At 42.6% G+C, this 19,490-nt stretch overlaps 2 pseudogenes; both read left to right on the top strand.

Moving 5' to 3' along the window:
• The first annotated feature begins 1,633 nt into the window (after window positions 1–1,633).
• Window positions 1,634–16,837, top strand: LOC147433545 (uncharacterized; annotated as a pseudogene).
• On the top strand, window positions 3,024–3,821 carry LOC147433546 (uncharacterized; annotated as a pseudogene).
• Window positions 16,838–19,490: the final 2,653 nt, after the last annotated feature.

The following is a 19,490-nucleotide window of genomic DNA, read 5'->3' as shown; positions in this document are numbered from 1 at the left end:
TTTCATCGTTGAGGTTTTGTAAAAATAAGAGGAGCCACGTGGGTTAACGAGAGGCCAGGAATAGGAATGCTTCTTTTATTTTATTCATTTGGTAGCTTTTGACAGCGTAGTTTTTTTTGGAGCTTTTCATCGCTCGCTGGGTTTTTTTTTAAATAAGAGGAGCCACATGGGTTAATGAGAGGCCAGGGATAGGAAAATGCCTCCTACGCTAACGAAGTAAAAAAGCCCAACTATGGAATCTCCCTAGATGCTCTCCAATATGTTTATTATGGTGCTTAATAGACTGTGTGGAGAAGAGAGAGAGAGAGAGAGAGAGAGAGAGAGAGAGAGAGAGAGAGAGAGAGAGAGAGCTCTTAGATTAGGGAGAGGGTGCCTGCAACAATGAAACTAATTTCAAATTTGAAAAAGAGGCGCTCTGGACAGATTTGAAATTAACTCTCTCAAAATTTGAACTTTAAAATCCAGTGCTTGTAACAAGGCTCCTGAGAGAGAGACATATCTTAGAATTACATCTCCTGCTGCTCTCACATTTGTACGGCTAGTGGTTCCCGGGCCACCAACTCATTTGTAATTAATGGTCTTATTTTCTTGTTTTTGTCCGGCAGCCTAGATCTAGTATGGGCGCCCATTTTGTTACATATCCCCCATTTATGGAGTCGTGGGACTTTATTGGGGGATCGTGGGTCCTCGTCTATATCTCACGTGGGCGGTTGCAGATGGGATCGACGTAGCATGTTGATGGAGCCATTTGGACCGTTCGATGCCATGGCGACCTTGCCTGCAAAAGCGAATGACAAAAAGGCTGAAGCGTATTAAATGCAGCGCCACTAACATCCCATTTTCCAGCGCGCAGTTCTCTCCAGCTCAGCAAAAGTTACACCTTTGCCCGAGTTTACCGTCCTTTAGAGGCTTGCATCCCTCAAACTCTCTTCTGAGAACTTTTCGGCCATGACAACCTTGCCTTCCACTTCGACGCCTGCTCTCAACCTCAACGTTGTTTATATATTTTAAACTAAGCCAACATTCTATGGCAAGGGCACTTGTGCCCGATTCCTATGCATGAGCTACAAATACTGCCTACAACTGCTTTCGGCCATGCTGCTCGATGCTTAACTCTGTGGAAAAAAGCTTGAAGATTAAGCTTCAACAGCCTCTTTCCTTAGCTCTGATGATGTGCAAGCATTATAGCTTTAACAATACTAAATTATAGTGTGAATTCTAGCATCCGGTTCTCCGAGTGAGCAATCAACACAATCGTCAAATTGGGTGAAAGAATCAATTTTGGAGGTGGAGTTTGGGCAAAGCAGCAAAATCAACACAAGGTTCCAAGTGGGCAAAGTGTTACTCTAAATGGAGGTTGGTACTTTATCGTGAGCTTTTTCGCATCATTGAAGGTTTTGAATCCGTTTTATTTTGTTTGTGATTAAAGTGAAGTAATATTGTGGAGTGTAAGATGCATTAACACATTGCAAAATCAAGTAAATAATCAATTACATTTAAACTTTTGTGTCTTTAGAATGGGGCTTCTTACATTGAAAAGACTAGAGAACGTGACAACACGACAGTGCGATATTGTCACGCATCGGAAGATTGTCCCAATAAGAATAGAGCTTTTCAAAAAAGGATCGATATGATGCGCCATTTAGAAAGTTGTCATCAAATTTTCATCACCATTCCAAAGCTACCATGTGGTCGACCTAAGGAGGGAGAGATTATTCAAAATCCCACATCTTCTAGAGCAATCCGGCAAGCCAAGAAGCGCTTCACTAACTTAGAGTTCAAGATTAAGAATGCTAGAAACAAGCATCTACTAGATATAAAGAAGAGGGCACTGATCATATGGGACCGTCGACAACATCGAGCACGTAAAAAGAAAACCGATGAAACATATGATGAATGGTTAGATTCATATAAGACATATTTAGGAATTTTAAGAATTATTCAAGTCCCAATTTTTATAATATTTCTACAAAAATTAGTATTTTTGTGTAGTTTCAACTATCATCTATTTGCGGGCACACTAAATTTAATCCCTTTTTTGTTTAGATAGTCCCTATATTTTGACATACCTTACCTATTTGAATGGGCCCATTACTTAATAAAATTCTCTAGACAATATAATGTACTCTGTTCTATTCATAACACAATAAGGACTTCAGGGTGCTTGGAGGTCAGTTAGAAGAAGCTCGATGCTTGTTAATGAGTTTAATTTAGGGAAATAAGAGGTCTTTTGGAAGGAGTTTGATGTTTGTTACATATTAAAAAGACTCCTCTTTAAATAAGTTGTTCGGATATTAAGCTGAAATTTGTTAAAATTAGGGCTTTTTGGTTTTTTAAAAACATATATTTGATTCTAGTTGTGAAAAAATGAATCTATAAATAGAAACCAGTTTCCCTAGCATGAAAATTTTAGATATGGCAAGAGAATCAAGCCTCTATCATGGCATGTACAAAAAGATGTGGAGGCTTGAACTTAAATTTGAACCTCCACACTTGGCTCGAACTTAAGTCTGAGCCTCTACCCTATTCGGTACAAAACTCGTACAAAATTAGAAGAGGGTAAACCCCTACTAGGTAGGAGAACGTGTAGAGGCTCGAACTCTATCCTTGGTAAACACAAATTAGAGGGAAATATGAAATAGATGAGAGAGAGAGAGAGATAGACAGAGACAGAGAGAGAGAGAGAGAGAGAGAGAGAGAGTCATAACATAATAAGGACTTTAGGGCGCTTAGAGTCGGTTAGAAGGAGCTCAATGTTTGTTAATGACTTCAATTTAGGGCACAAAGAGGTTTTTTGGAAGGAGTTTGATGTTTGTTACTTATAAAAAAGACTCCTCACTAAATAAATTTTGTGCATACAAAGTTGCAAATTTGTTTAAATTAGTGGGCCTTTGGTGGAAAAAAGCATATATTTGATTCTAATTAATTGTGAAAAATTGAATTTATACATAGAATTAAGATCCCTAGCATGGAAAGTTTAGATATGACAAGCACTTTTTAAAGAGCCAAGCCTCTATCATGGCATGTACAAAAAGGTGTGCAGGCTCGAACTTAAGTTCGAACCTCCACACTTGGCTCGAACTTAAGTCTTAAGTTTGAGCTTCTATCCTACCAGTTACAAAACTTGTACAAAATTGGAAGAGGGTAAACCCCTAGTAGGTGGAAAAATGTGTGGAGGCTGGAACTTGAGTTTGAGCATCTACCCTTGGTAGACACAAATTAGAGGGAAATGTGAAATAGATGAGGATGAGAGAGAGAGAGAGAGAGAGAGAGAGAGAGAGAGAGAGAGAGAGAGAGAGAGAGGCCAACCTAATTGTGTCAACCTTCCAAGGGTGTATGTGATGCTAGATCAGTGCTAGGCTCAAGCACTTGAAGGAGCTATGACATTGAGTGCATGAGGTTTGCATTGCAAACAAGTTCTATTCCCAGGATCATGTGCGCAAGGTACTAGCTTCTCTTGCCTGCCCGCAACAAGCTTGAAGAAGGTGAGGACAGAAAGGCCTACCCGGCTATGAAATCATAAATTGATCCAGTTGCATTCTCTAATGTGGACCTTTGCGTGGGGCTTATATCAGGTGCAAAACCAGAGCTCGACCCTGAAATGAGTGCAAAGCGAGGAAAACCTACCGATAGCCAACGACACCTAGAATTGGCTGTTGATATTGGATGTGAGAGCAGAAACGTGGTCTTAGAATGCAAGTATGCCATGGATGTTGAAGATGTAGTAGGGAAGAAATTGCACGTGCTTCAAAGTTATGCTACCTGGGCTTGGCCGCCTCCCACCAGGCTCTCAAGTAGCGAAAGCTGCATTTCCAAAGTAACTTCACGAGGATGGTGTGAGAAAAACCTTCATTCTTGTTGCCGTCTAGATGTAAGAACAAAGTTGATAGATCCCTAAGGTTTCTAGGTTGAGATGAGCTTGATGACATGAAGTGGCTAGATATTAGCTTGAATGGCTGCATGGCCACTGGAATGCAAATGCATTATCTCATGCTGATCGATTGGACAATCAATAGCTAGAGAATCTCTGGAAGTGCATTCAAGAAAAATTTAGCTTGCAGCAGACATGATAACGTACTGTTCTGCTACCAGAATCCAGCATTACAACTTGAGGGTTGTGAGAAACAAGCTACTATTTATGTAGTAGGGGCTTGCTGCGACTCGGTTTTGCGCTCCACCACCTGAACCAAGGCCGAGGTCTATTGATGGTGGCCAGCCTTCTAGGGCGTCAGCAGACAACAATGAAGCTATACTATTGAGCACCTGATCTTTTTCACTTTTGATAGGGCTCACCGCTCCAGATTGTAGCACGACAGGCTTCTGTGGACAAGAGCTTAGCACAGCTCAATTGCACCATACCACTAACAGAGTTCCCCACTCCCTACCGTCATATTTGACGGCCACCATGTTTGAAATTCAAATTAAAGTGAAGCAACTCGCAATCAATAAACTAAAGTGAACTTGGAAGCATGCCTTGGATCGGTTTGAAGTTTGAATGAGCAAGAGCTTTAAGTTCGAACAAGAAAGAGCTTTAAGTTCGAACAAGAAAGCCTTGGCTCGGCCTCAAGTTCAAATGAGCAAGCCTCTCAAGCATCCTAAAAGGCATTGAACCCTAAGGAAGCAAGCCTTGGATCGACCTCAAGTTCAAATGAGCAATCCTTGCATCAGCCTCAAAATTCGAATGAGAAAGGGCCTCAAGTTCGAATGAGTCTCCCTTCGATCGGCATCAAGTTCAAATAAGCAAGCCTTGGAATCAAGCGTTGGATTGGCCTCAACTTTGAATGAGAAAGCCTTGGATCGGCCTCAAGTTCGGGCCTCAAGTTCGAATGAGAAAGCCTCACAAGCATGCTAAACCCTAAAGCCTTGCAAGCAATCCTTGGATTGGCCTCAACTTTGAATGACCAAGCTTTGCAAGCATGCTAAAAGGCATCGAACCCTAAGGCCTTGGAAGCAAACCTTGGATCGGCCTCAAGTTCAAATGAACAATCCTTGCAAGCATGCTAAAAGGGATCAACGTCAAGTTCAAATGATTAACCCCTAGAAGCATTTACTTGCCTTTGGATTCTGAGAGTATCTTATGGCTATCGGTAGAATTTGGGAGCATTCTCTAGCCTAGGAAGCATGCTTTGGCATTTGGAATTTGGGAGTATCCTGTGGACTTTGGTAGAATTTGGGAGCATGCTCAGGCCTTTGGACTGTCCTCTCCAGAGCCAAATTTTTGTGACATTTCCTTGTCACAACAATTTGGTTCTGAATAACATGAGGATTGAAATTTTTCTCATCAATGCATTATTACATGTCTACGTACGGTGTGTAGAAGATAATCCTCAAGGCTATGTATTGTGACGCCATCATCAGAACAAGGATAGCCACATGGTTGAATACCATGTACGTTTGATAAGGCTCAACCTAGATCAGTTTGGGCTTGAAGTTCTCATTAGGAGAAATTTGGACTCACTTTTGGGCCCTGTAAGAAGTGCCACGTGGGCTTAGAGAGAGAAAATGAAAATGTTAAATTGTGCATTTTATGTGATACTTTTTTGCACAACAAAAAGCCAAAAAATGACATTCTTTGGTAGATAGCCGCCGTCTTTATCATTCTTATCCTTGGTTCTCTTGTCAGGAATCCAACTAACCCTATGACTAATGATTTGGAATGCCAACTTACAAGCGTTTCCTCCTGAAACATAAGCCACACAAACTCTATCAACTCTAAACTTGAGAATATGGTCTTCTCTCCCAAAACCTAAGATATTTCATGAGTTTCAAGTCTCCGTCTTTTTCTCTATCAACTCTAGGAATGGAGAACGCTTCTTTTACTGATGAAAACACTAATTTGAACTTGCAATCCTCAGCCCCTTCATTTTTAACACTTACCCAAAGAAAGAACACACATCATCTTCATGTTGATGTATTGCAAGAGTACGCACCATTGCAGAAACATAGGAGGGAGTCTTTCTTATCTCAATCGGAGAAGAACTTAGAAGGACAAACAAGGAACATCATTTGGATTTGTGGACCGATGGGTCTATTTATCCAAAGGATCCTACGACAAATGCGCCACCTCCCTTTGCTGATATTACTAACCTCTTACATTTCACAGGCGATGGCAAGGATGGGCTATTGGGATACACCGAACATTTGGAAATGAGAGGATTGAATGCGGAAAGGTAAAGAAACTTCCTAGCGATGGAGAACATGCAGCTGAAGAAACTTAATGAAGCATGCTCTCAAAAGATTTCATCAAACAAAGAGACAATCCAAGGCCTTGAGAAGAAGATCACAAGTTTGCGAGAGAAAGACACCATGCAAATCTGTGCAACATTGAGAACATGAAGATTGGTAGTGGTGGCCTGAAAAAACAAATACGAGCTTTAAGGTAACTCGAAGTTTGTTTCTGCTTTTGTATCTTCAATGTGCTTCACTAAGAAATGGATACACTTTCCTATACATGATCATAATGCATGGTGCTTTTTTGGCAGGTCTTTACTGCATCCAAACTCGCACGGTGCAGGCTTCAATGCCGGAGTGCATTACAGTCGTCTAGTTCTAGAAGAAGTAATTGAAGAGATGATAACTCAGAAAAAATTTCATAAGTTGAAAGGGAGGCTCCTTACCTCCTTCATGAACGAGAATCAGTTGGAACCAATGGAAGTGCAAGCAATACTTGATGAGAGTGACATCTCGCAGATGGGATATAGGGCACTCTTCAAAGCATTAGCTAAAAAGTCTCAAAATAAACTATAGAGAGGATCATTGCTGCCAAAGCCATCACATGTAAAGGCTGCTCTCGCCGGCACGTAAATGATGAGGTGTTTGAGAAACTTGGGTCACCATTCCATATTGAAGCAACGTTCTTAGGCGAGGGCGGCAGAGAGGTACAGTTTAACGAGCACAACAACCTCTTCGTTGATCTTGAAGCATTGCAAAAATATGCAGTTCACTTCTTTAACATCATTCAAGAGGAGTGTGGTGGGGTTCTCAAGTTTGTTTTGAAGCTCGACGAGTGCGAGGTCCTGAAGAACAAGAAGCTGGAGAGAGTCACCATTACCCTCATGAACAGAGCTCTGGATCCATCAATAACGAAAGAGGATCTACGGCACTTCAGCGTGCAATCCAAAAACAACATTCTAACTCTAGGATCATTTCAGGTATACTTCGTTCACTCTATGATAACAAAAATATTGATTATTTGGTTATTGATTTTGTGTTTTCGTTTTTCACCGCAGGTTGATAAGGATTTTGAAATCCTCGATTGGGTTTTTAGTCAAACCCAAATTCCTTCTATCATCAGTGAACAAAGAAACGAAGCCGTTCTTTCAGTGGAAGGATTTGGTGACTATACAGTGGAATGGCACATGGCAGGTGACTTAAAGACTCTTATGTGTATGTACAACATAACACATGGAGCAGCTGTGGCAAATCCATGCTTATATTGCATGGCTGATGCACAATCTCTTGAGAGTGTGCAATGGAATAGAGCTCCCAACAGACATCTTCAAGATAAAACTTTTAGACCAGTGCTTGATATTCCTCTGAGTAGAGTTCACGTCTGTACACTTCGTGCACTCTGTCGAATAATTGCAAAGGTGGTTCATTTGTACATATGTTTTGCATGGACATTAAAGCCAGAGAGTGAGACAAAAAGAGTGATCAAATCATTAGAGGGAGTTCTCTCAGACGTTGGTTTGCATGGAGGCAATGTCAAAATCGAAGAGGACCCTAAGATGTCTCAAGGTTGGTACAAGGTACCTAGGAAAGCATCGATAGGTGGCGTGAAGGCAAGAAGGTTTCTTGGGTTTAGCCTCAAGATTCAGATAGAGAAGAAAGGAGAAACCTGTTCAACAAATGGAAATAGTTACATAAAGTGGTTAAAGACAATGCTGGTGGTGGGCAATCCAGAATCACAAGGCGAACGTGTGGAAATCACTAGATAAAATTTTCCACTACGTTGAGTAGCATTCTTGGGACCAAAGTAAGCTCACATCATTTCAAGCAGCCTTGCTGGATTGGAAAAAGGCTTACCTTACAGGGTGGGGTGGGCAACATATCACACATTACATGGTGGGTTAGCATTCTACGTATACAAAACAAAATTTTAAATTGTACTCTACTGACCATTTTGTTTTATTTCAATGCAGCACATACTATTCAACCATGGTCCATATTTTGCCAAGACATACGGCTCACTATCAATATGGTCCACACAAGGCATGGAAAAAACCCACTACATGGCAAGAACAGGTTATTTTAAGCACACTGGACATGGGGGAGGAAAGGATAAGGCCAATATCCTATTAGACTTACACCAATGGACTTATAGACGACTAATTCATAGAGCAAGGTAGAAGTAACTTCTTAAGAGTTCAAAATTACATGTCTTTACAACACATCCACAAAGAGAAGAAACAGATGGCTTGGGGAGCTTCAAATGCGGGGGAGCGCCATGAGAGGTGGCGACAGTCACGAGTCACGAGCAGGAGAAGATGGACCTGATCCTGTCGTTTTTATCCTCTTCGATGCACCTCCTTCTTCCTCACTTTGTACCTCTTCGATGTGCAAGCTCTGTAGATGTGCTCGTTCCTTTGTTGATGGCAGCATCCCCACGGGCATCTGGCGTCTTCTTTCCCTCAGAAACAACCGCTTGTTGTATGGATCTAAGCTCTCCGGATCTTCAACCCCTACAGCCAGAGCCTGAGTTGTGTAGGACATGAAATAGGGGGCTCTGAGTGCTTGGCACCCATACCCAATGCCAAATACGCATAGAGCAAATTGTTTCTCATTCAGAATTAGTCTTTCTGCGTGTAGTGGGAGGGGATGCCCACCACACAATCTTGTAATAATTTTCATTGCAAACAGTGGGAACTTTGCATTGTCCTCAGAGTATTCCTTGTGGTATATTATGGTCTACATAAAAATTGTAATGAATTTATGGGCCGCAAGTGAGATGAGTACAATTGCCAAGTACTTGAATTGTTTCTACAAACCCTTTTGTGGTTGAAATGCCCGATGTAGTGAGACAACGCCGCATCCTTGCCTTGGACTCCAGTGACAAGCCCTTGTCATGAGCCTCCCGCTCTTCTAAGGAAACTATCATCATACACTAGCACTTGTCAAAAAAAATGATCATGATAGTTTATCACTGGGCCATCTCCAATACCATCTGAATGCACGACAAAAGTTACCCATTTCCAGCTTCGACCTCCCCCAAAAGTGAATAGACTGACTATTCATTACCTGATCTCTGGGTGTCACGGGCCTACCCATATTTTTCAAGCCGAGTTGTTTTGTTGTCAATTCAAACTGCTCATCTGTTGGAAAATTGGCCTCTCCGGACTTCGCTTCATTGAATGTATCTTTGATCAGTTGCCACCCTGAAGTGAACTGTGAGTCGCGGACAGCTGTGTCAGCAATAAGATGTTGGTCCACTCCATCATCATCCACAAACCCCATGTCTGCCTCACAAAAATTCACAATTACAGCTAGGCAGTAGTCCTCCCGTATATTGAGCTCATGCATGATATTTGTGAGCAGAACATAGTGGGTGTCGCCCGCCATAGCAAAGTTGGAAGCGCAATTCAGAGGCAAAGTCTCTTTCTTACTTGGGCTTTCTTGCTTGCACCCTATTGCGGCATCCGCAAGAGAAGTAAGAGTGAGTTAAGCCCGCATCAAATGTTTCCTTCAATACCTCTACCCGCTCTTCTTCTGGGTCGAACTGCACCTCCACATCCTCTACCTCTTCCTCCGGCGCCAATGGACAACTACCGAAAGTTGTTGACTGGGAAGTCTCTGACTCACCATCCATTTGCAAGTATAAGTAACAGACAAACCCGTGGTAGAATTCCACTAAGCGAAACTTTTTGAAGTGCTTCATATACCTGTCTTGTACAAGCAGTGCATTGAAGGGACACTTTTCTAGACAGCGATTCAATCTCCTTGAAGCACTCTTGTCAAGGTCAAGGTCGGCTGGGTGCACATATCTCATGCCATCAACTGTCATGGAATTGTCACAAGTGACTACCTCATACTATTGCAAATGGGTTTGTAGGTACTCAAGTGAGCAATCTATAATCCTCTGTATAGAAAACTCCGCATTAAACATTCCTGATAGTTCTGGTGCACGGTGATGAGCACGGGCGTTGTATAAGAACGTGAATAGTTTTTCTTCACATGTATCCTCGCTCACAATGTCTGTCTCCAAGACTATGATTCCCATGACTGAAAGAAAAAGCAAGCCAAAACTATTTGGTGTCATAACCAAGCGAATATTGAGCCTCGAGTACCCCTCAAGGTCTCTATTCCCTTGGTTCTGTCCCGTGCGCTAATGTCATAAAAGGTGACGTCACCTGAGTCAGAACCAAGCGAATAGGGGTCCCAAAAATCTCCGAAGGGCCCTATTCGTTGGTTTTGACCCAAGCATTCGAAACAGGTGGATAAGAACAGAGCATTAAATGTTATCAGTGATAGATATATAGGCCTACTCACTCTCTATGCCCAAACTCAGGCACAGTCACATAAGGAGTAGTTATTCCAACCATGCGGTGCGAGACTTCTAATCTTACCCTAACGCAGTGGCTTCGGTGCGCACAAAGTTAACAGCACATAGGAAGGGGAGAGAGGCAGGGAGAAAGAACCTGTCTCTGCAATATCCAATGGTGCCGAGTTGGATGGTGATGTCGCAGGCCGTCGACAGCAAGAACCAGAAGGTGGTGATGGCGATGGCGACGTGGCAGCAAAGGACTCAACCCAGTGGAGGTCGCTCCACGCAGGATCACGAGAGGTGGCCAAGGGGAAGAGCGCAGAAAAGGCAAAGGCAGTGGCGATCTATTTTTTCTACTTGGAGATAGAGATGGCGATTGCAAGGGCGATCGGCATCTAACTCTAAACGTAGGATCACGAGAGCTAGCCAAGGGGAAGAGTGCAGAAAAGGCAAAGGCAATGGCGATCTGTTTGTTCCACTTGGAGATGAAGATGGCGACTGCAAGGGCGATTGGCGTCTGTCTAACTCTAAACGGTCACTCAAAAAAGGCACGTGGGCTATGCTCACAAGGACAACCAATAATAAATGGTCTCAGATTCCCATGCAATATGATTTACCAACCACAATCTCGGGTGTAATCATGCACATAAGTGAAGTTGTCACCCTGGCCGAGGTAAGCATTCTAAGTTTAGAGACAGTACCCCCGCCAAACATTTCAACTATACCCTCGCCCCAGATGAGCACTCTTCTGCCTCTTTTCGTGTCCTCTACTGCCCATCATTTTAATTAACTCTACCCCCATCGATGCTACGCGGTAAGCAAACCATCCCAACTCTTTTTGCGCATCTCCTCTTACTCTCGTGCATCCTTCTCTTACTCCTGTTCTATAGTGCTTTAGTGACGCAGAACTCTACACACAGTGAAGAGGTATGCTACTACACTTTTGTGCACTTGTATTTTTTGTAGTTAGTACCAAGTGGATAAGGGAAGGTAAACCCTGTTTGCTGCACGTGTTCGCTTGGTACTGACCATCGTCTTTATTAAGGATGTTTGCTATTACACTTTTCTAAGGTCGGTACGAAGCGAATAAGGGAAGGCCACTTTGTTCGATGCACCTGTTCGCTTGGTACTGACCTCGGAAAATATAAGTGATGTCTGCTAGTACAGAGGTCAATACTAGGCAAATAAGGGGAAGGTAAACCCTGTTTGTTGTGGGTTTAGGGTTTCTTTTACCAAATACGCGTTTTGAATTTATAAGGGAGAAGCAAAATTATAACTTAACACCCATGTAGGGGGTTTTGAGTTAGAAAATATTAGGGACATGTGCAAATTCCAAGTTTCAGACTTTACAAAAAGTGGCCTACTAATTTCCAGGGGTTTAGGGTTCGCAATAACCAGTTAGAAGTTAATCCTTTTCCTTCACAGCCAGACTATCTCTTTCTGAAGCTTGTTGGCAAAGTTCAGGGCTTCCTCATATTTACTGGCTAGCTCAAGCACTTCATCCTTCATCTCCTGTAGCCAATTATAGATAGCATCTAAAGAGCCATTCTCGGCGAGCAATCGCTGCAGGTCTTCAGGCCTTCTTGCTTCCAAAGAGTCTTTGAGGATTAAGACTGTGTGCCTGTAGATCCTCATTTGTTCCAGCTTGAGGCTAGCATCCTGCACAGAGCATTTAGCAAATAAGATCTTCAAACTAGGAGCTTGGAAATTGGGAACAAAAAGGAAAGAATTACCAGCGGCTTACCTCGAGGATTGACTCCCGTGTTGACAGCATCCACTCCCGGGCTGTGTCGATCGAGAACGCTAAGGGTACCATCGAGGGAGGGCCAAGGGGGGACCTCATGAGGAGGGCCCGGATGCGGTCCTGCTGGCACTACGGGAGTGTCCCTTGGAAAGGCATCACCACTATCCTAAGCTTCATGTAGTTGCTCTACGAAACCTTGAGGGAGGTTCTGAAAAAACTGTTGGTTAAATAGACTAGATGAACATGCTTGAAAAGCAGGGCCTAGGTTCTGGCTGATGAGTGGTCTGTGAGGGGTGGTACCGCCATGCGTATTCATGAGATAGACGTGGGAGGGAGAAGCAATGGTACCACCCCCCCTAGATTAGGGGAGGTGATGGGAGGGAACGACATGACAGTTAGGACCGCATGGACTTAAACGTCTCCTTCATATTGGTATTTTGTTGCAAGGGATGCAAACCTATTCTCTTGCTATTACACTTTTCTGAGGTCACTACCAAGCGAATAAGGGAAGGCAAACTCTTTCCAATGCACCTGTTTGCTTGGTACTGACCTCAGCGAATATATGTGAAGTCTGCTATTACACTTTTCTAAGGTGAGTACCAAGCGAATAAGGGAAGGCAAACTCTTTTTGATGCACTTGTTCGCTTGGTACTGACCTCAAAAAATATAAGTGATGTCTGTTATTACTATTTTCTGAGGTCACTACCAAGCGAATAAGGGAAGGCAAACTCTTTTCGATGCACCTGTTCGCTTGGTACTGACCTCAAAAAATATAAGTGATGTCTGCTATTACTATTTTATGAGGTCACTACCAAGCGAATAAGGGAAGGAAAACTCTTTCCGATGCACCTGTTTGCTTGGTACCGACCTCAGAAAATATAGGTGATTTCTACTATTACACTTTTCTGAGGTCAATACCAAGCGAATAAGGGAAGGCAAACTCTTTCCGATGCACTTGTTCGCTTGGTACTGACCTCAAAAATATAAGTGATGTCTGCTATTACTATTTTATGAGGTCAGTACCAAGCGAATAAGGGAAGGCAAACTCTTTCTGATGCACCTATTCGCTTGGCACTGACCTCAGAAAATATAAGTGATGTCTGCTATTACACTTTTTTGAGGTCCGTACCAAGCGAATAAGGGAAGGCAAACTCTATCCGATGCACCTGTTCGCTTGGTACTGACCTTTTCTGAAATCTTAAGTCCCTTGTGCTGACAAATGAAATGTTGTTTTGTGTTATGCTATTTGTAGAGATGCCTCGTGCAAAGGCCACGCCTAGGAGGGCAACATGTGAATCTTTGAATGCTCAAGCAAGAAGATGTCAATATGAGGCGCACAGAGGTGTACTGCAAGAGCTGCACAGGATAGAACGACACATTCAATCTGCTATTCCATGTCTCCCTTTTCAGCGAGTAGTGAGAGAGATTTGCAAGCAGTGGAGAGTCGACATGCGATGGGCCAGCAGTGCACTACTCTACCTTCAAGAAATTGCAAAAGACTACCTTGTTGAATTCTTCAGCGATGGATATATCCTGGCTGCCCATGCACACCGTGTTACTATCATGCCATGGGATTTTGATACTCTTTGCAGGCTGCATTTCCGCTACAATGGGCTGCTTCAGCCAGTGCCTATCCGGGATAGTAGAACCATGGATATTCTCAACATCCCCCCTCTCCTCCTTGTGCACGACAAACAGAGCCATTTAGGGCTGAAACAAACAACAGAAGAACACGATCACGGGTTGAGAGAAACGACATAGATGGGCAAGCTGAGATAGCCACAAAGGGGCGTGAGCACAAGGTATGTGACCTAGCTTCGGTGGAAGCAATTAAGTGAAGTGTATTTGTGAGTGACTCCTTACACAATGTTGTTTTCTCCTTGTGTCTTGGGATCTGAAAAGAAAAAAAAAGATTATGTCTTAATGTATTAAAGACAATCAAAATTCATCCATTTAGTAAGCACCTTTCTATTGTTGAGACTGAATGTATACAATTTTGGCAAAAGTGGAAGTTCTTCACATGTAAGATCTACCCTGAGCTGTGCAAGAGTTGTGCTTGACATTGTCTCCATCACAGTAACTAAGTTGTCTCGAAAGTAGAGCTCCACTGATAAAGGTTTGTTCTCGAGGCTATTCTCTGTATCTTGGTCGAGTGGAATAAGCTACCCACTAAGAAGATGATATCTAATATAGTAAAACGACACTAAGAAATTTTGAGAGCTTATAATGAACTTGCAAATTATGGACTTCTTTTGCAAAATACAGATTTTTCTCTGTGATTGTTTCCTATCCCAATTATCATCTAAAAAGTCCAAACAGCTCTGAGACTTGCAAATGAACATTGTTGCGGTAGTTCTTATTTGCTCATCGAAGAAAAAATCTACAAACACTTAAAGAAGCACAAATAGTGCGAGCCGAACTATTTTTGTGGCAATTGAATACTTGAGGGACTTTTGTATATCCTGAAACAACTTATTCCTAAAGCTTTTACTAGTTTGCGAAGCTGGCAAGGACGAATCCTTGCTGTCAAAGGATGGAAGTGACAAAGGAACTATACGACCCCAACCAATGGAAGTTCTCGGTTCCACATATGACATATCATAAAGAAAATTCCATTATCTGCAAGTTCCTTGTGTTGTCTTCCTCGGTACATTTGCTCACCAATAAATGCATGAAAGCATCCAAATCCCAATTATGCTCTCAACTGATTGCCAATATGTCCTATTCGATGGATAAATATCTGAAACATACCAAAGATGATATCCACCACTTAACCTTGGAATACAATCATGCACTAAGTGAGATGCTCAAAATAACTTACAGTTGGGTTGATGCCTTGGAAAACTTGGAGGAGATGTTTGCAACCTTAAGTCTGCATGCTGGAAAGCATGTTGTATGAGGACCTCTTTTACCCACTTTCTCTTGTGCACACACTTTAAACTCTTTAACTTGTCCCTTGAAAGCCTCCACGAAATCATTGCGTTGCCTCCTCTTCCTCCTCCTAGTTTGCAGTAGAACCCAACTTCCAATAGTTATTCTAGATGGTATCCATGCTTGATCATCTGTAGTATAACTGTTAGAAATGCTAACAGAGTCAATGGTAGTGCTAGGCCTTCGAGAAGTAGTCATGGTGTGCAGTACAATACGCAAGGTTAGGGCAAATATGAAAAAGGAAAGAAGTTTTGAGAGGGAAGTAGAGCTACTCAAAGTCATATTTGGGCGGGAACAAAGATACTAGATAGAGTCTTCAATGAAAGTTCTGAAATTCCTCGGTATAGAGTTAGTACGACTTACAACATTTATGCCTTGAAAGCGTGAAAATTGTGCAATTTGATGAACAAAAATAATATTTCCTCCCTTTTTTTTTAAGAGCTTGACTCCAAAATGTCGTTTTTCAACGTAACGTTAGCCTCTTCCTCATTGGTCGAGTGCCACTCTCTCTCTCTAGAACTGAAAGGCCCAAAATTGAGTCCAACTTTCTCCTAATGGTTTTGACACAATGCTTATTCCTAGAGAATCATGCTTGAGGATGAAGGTTCAAAAGAATTCATTTCCACCCAAGTTTGTAGTGTCAAGACTCAATCATAGGTGATTTCACAAGTCCATGCAAACCACTAAAAACTTCCTCTCAAGAAACTGAGAACAAGAAGAATTGTCCCATTTTTATGCATATTTCCCATAATTCCTAAATATGTCTTATATGTGAAAGAAAAGATGGAGCAATGGGAGAATGTGATGCCACATCGTGTGCAGATGATTGATCGACATATCAAAATCGGCTACGATGACGTGGTATGTAGCTACTAAATTCATTTGTTTTTTTAATACATAGTGTAAGCCAATCATTGAGTGAAACATAACTATTAAATCTTTTGACTATATATCAACAATAGAAAAGGAAAAAAAAATGTAAGAAGGAGATGGAGGAGCAAGCTAATGAGAGTGATGAGAAGGCACAAGAGGATAATGTCCTCGAGCAAAACCATGGGGAGCCCACTTCTGTAAGCCACTCACCTCATCCAACTCCAAATATCCACATTGTATTGTTGTCCAATACCATGTATTAAAACATTTAGTGCTAATTTTATTGATATAGATGTCACTTGGAGTTGAGAATACACAATCGCCCATGGCTCCACGAAAGTCTTATAGAAGATCAATTTCAAACTCACTTTCTTTGATTGCTGGTACATGACATGTAGGGCTTTATATCGAAGTAAGATGAAAAATTGATTTTCATTAGTTCTTTCACTTATGGTTCTAATTTTCTTATGTTCTCCATATTCTTCCTCGTAGACAAATTTGTATGCTAAACCAAAAACTCCAACTACACCTATAGAGATAAACTCCCCTATGGGGAGTAGTGGGACTAGAGATATCTATGGCACCATTTCTCAAGGTGTTTTTGATTGGAAAAGTCCACCTACATCATCTAAAGCTTCCAAGTTGGAAAGGTGACTCCTCTCTCCTTGACCTTTAGCTTTGTTTTCTGTTGCATGCACAATTAGTGATTGGAATGATCTATTTTGCTATGGGATTGTGGTCTTTATAGTGACATGGTCTTCCATTTGAGATCCTCACGTTATGGCATAGCACTGGATTGCGATTGTTAACCCTCACGGCTCACGGACACCCCATCACCTACGACGGACGTGTATTATGTATTTGGTAGAGTCAGGTACCGGGCTTGTCGGGCCAATAGAAAAAGGGTAAGAGTGATCACCGATGAGAGGCGCACTCTAACTGGGGCATTCAAGGGATTAGTTGGCTAAGCATGGGCGCCCAAGTGTGAATGGGGTGAGCTCATATAAAAGCCAACTAAACCTAAAATTCACTTATTCTCTCATTTGTGCAATAGAAGAGTGCTCTTGCTCCATCTCCATCTCCATCTTCTTCTTCTTCACCTCCTTGTGTGTGTGTGTGTATGTGAGAGAGAGAGAAGGGGGGAGTGTGTGTGCGATCCAGCATTACGATGGCACGACGGCGGCGAAGCGGTTGAGCGCAGCACGACAACAGCTTCTTCTTCATCGCGGCGAGGAATCCACCACGAAGGCGAGTGTAGAGCGGTGAGTGACACACCATCGCTTTCTTTGAGCTTACTAGTTAAGCTAGTTGTGTGCTTGGAGCCGTCTGTGGCTCACACACAGTGTTAGGCAAGTCCCTTGCTTTGACAGTGCGGCAAGGAGCGCACATTTTTGGCGCCGCTGCCGGGGAAATGCCCTACACTAAGCTCGGTTAAGCACCTTACGCTTTCTTGTGATGCAATTTCAATTGAAGGATTTGTGAAGAAGGAAGGTGTTTGGTTGTGTGGAGAAGATTTTTGGTATACTGTACTGTCTTTTTTGTTTTCTGTAAAGAAGGAGTTACAATTTTTTTGCAATGTACTGTTAGAATTAAGGTATTAGCTATGGAATGTTAGTTCTGTAAGGTTCAATGTTAGTTCTGTAAGGTTAGTTTTGTAGATCTGTTAGCTACTGTAATACTGTGTAAACAGTGTTAGAGTGTGTGTGGCAGTATCTCTATTAGCTGTAAGTAGATAAGTTAGGTGTAGGTAAAGTGTGTGTGTGCGCGTGTGCGCGGCGCGGCCGCGGTGACTTTTTTTTTTTAATCTTTTTATAAAAAAAATATTTTAAAAAGAAGGATCGGGCTGGCCCAAGCTCAAGCCCAAACCCAGACCTCAGTCCTCAGTTTTAAAATATAGTTTATACACCTTTTTATATTTAAAAACTATTTTTAGGATTTCGAGGACTATAAAGACTATTTTTAGGATTTCGAGGGCTTCACGTAGCCGAATAGGGAGTTGTAAAGCACGGCACGTTCCTTTAGCCAAAACACTCGTCTTGAGATATTACACGCCATATTTTGTGGCTTGGTTACAAAAAATAACCAAGAATAACGAAAAACTTGGGTTATAAACACCTTTTTTTTTAAAAAAAACTAAGTGAGCGGCCTTCACGGGCACTTACCAACACGCTTAGAGTGTGGAGGTCACATGTACCTACGCTCTGGACGAGTGTTAGAGCACGAGCATATTGGTAGTGCCTCCATTTACGCGGGCACCCATTATTCCTCCACCCTAGGTTCTGGACCTTCGGCCAGGACTCAAGGTAGCGCGAACCAAGATCCTCATATCGCGTCTAGTGATTCTTCCTCTGACTACGAAGTCATGGAGGGGTATCCTACACCAAACCCTGATAGTTCAAGTCAAGACATGCATGCCATGGGCCCACGGCCCAGGTCCAGCGTGTTTAGCCGCTTAAAAGAGACCCTTAGTAGAGCTACTCGCTCCGAACATGCGGTTAATGAAATAAATGAAGGGAGTGGGGAAGTAAATTCTTCATTCATGCCTAAAATAGACCCTATGCTTCTTGAGAGTGTGCATGTGAATGTTCCATCCACTGCACCTCCTGATCCTTTAGGACTATCTCCCTCTGAGGTTCTACTACCCGATGGTAGGAGTCTTGCTGAAGTGCAAGAGATCGAACGCTATATGCAAGCAACAAGGGAGAGGGAAATTGAGAACCTACGAAGGCTAGAACAAAGTCGAGCCCTGAAAGCAAAGGCTCCTATGACAACAATCATGCCAGCCGAGCAACCGAGTGCTCCCAAGGTAGCAGTCACGAAGGGGCAAGCGATGGGGAGCAATAATGCTTCCACCTTGAGGGAAACCTCCAGCACGCCAGGCCTAGATGGGATATTCCTAAACAAAAATTGGGAGTATGACCTACAAGAGGAATCTTTAACTGATCGGTACACAGGACACACCTATCATGTGGGTTGGTTAGATGTTCTACAATCCACATCGGGTGCTACTAGCATAGATGAGCAACAACAGAAAGTCTGTGATGTCCTCCATAGGATTGTCGAGTTAGAAAGACAGAACACAGGGATCAACATGCCTTCAACAGGCCTAATGAGATTCTTGGATACGAGAAATGCCAACCAACCAACCCTATCACAAATGGAGACTCCCTCAGTGAGCCCCATTGATCCTCCATATATTGTTTCGCCAGGAGCCTCAGTACAATCTGAGCCCACAAGTGGCAACTTTACCTTCCCAGATCTAGCTCATCTTTCTCTTAATGACACTACGGCTACCATGCATATCCCAGTGGTGAGCATGACAAGAAGTACACCATGGAGTTCATTTGTTAACACTGCGCCAAAGCCTAGTAGCACAGTGCCCCCAACTATACCTACATGTATGTATCAATCATGTGCACCTGTCGTACCTCAGCCTCATGTAGCTCCTACACCTCCGATTAT

Source organism: Adiantum capillus-veneris, chromosome 19 (genome assembly GCF_014529385.1).
Source record: "Adiantum capillus-veneris isolate H3 chromosome 19, ASM1452938v2, whole genome shotgun sequence".
NCBI lineage: Eukaryota > Viridiplantae > Streptophyta > Polypodiopsida > Polypodiales > Pteridaceae > Adiantum > Adiantum capillus-veneris.
This window is presented reverse-complemented; position numbering and strand designations above follow the sequence as displayed.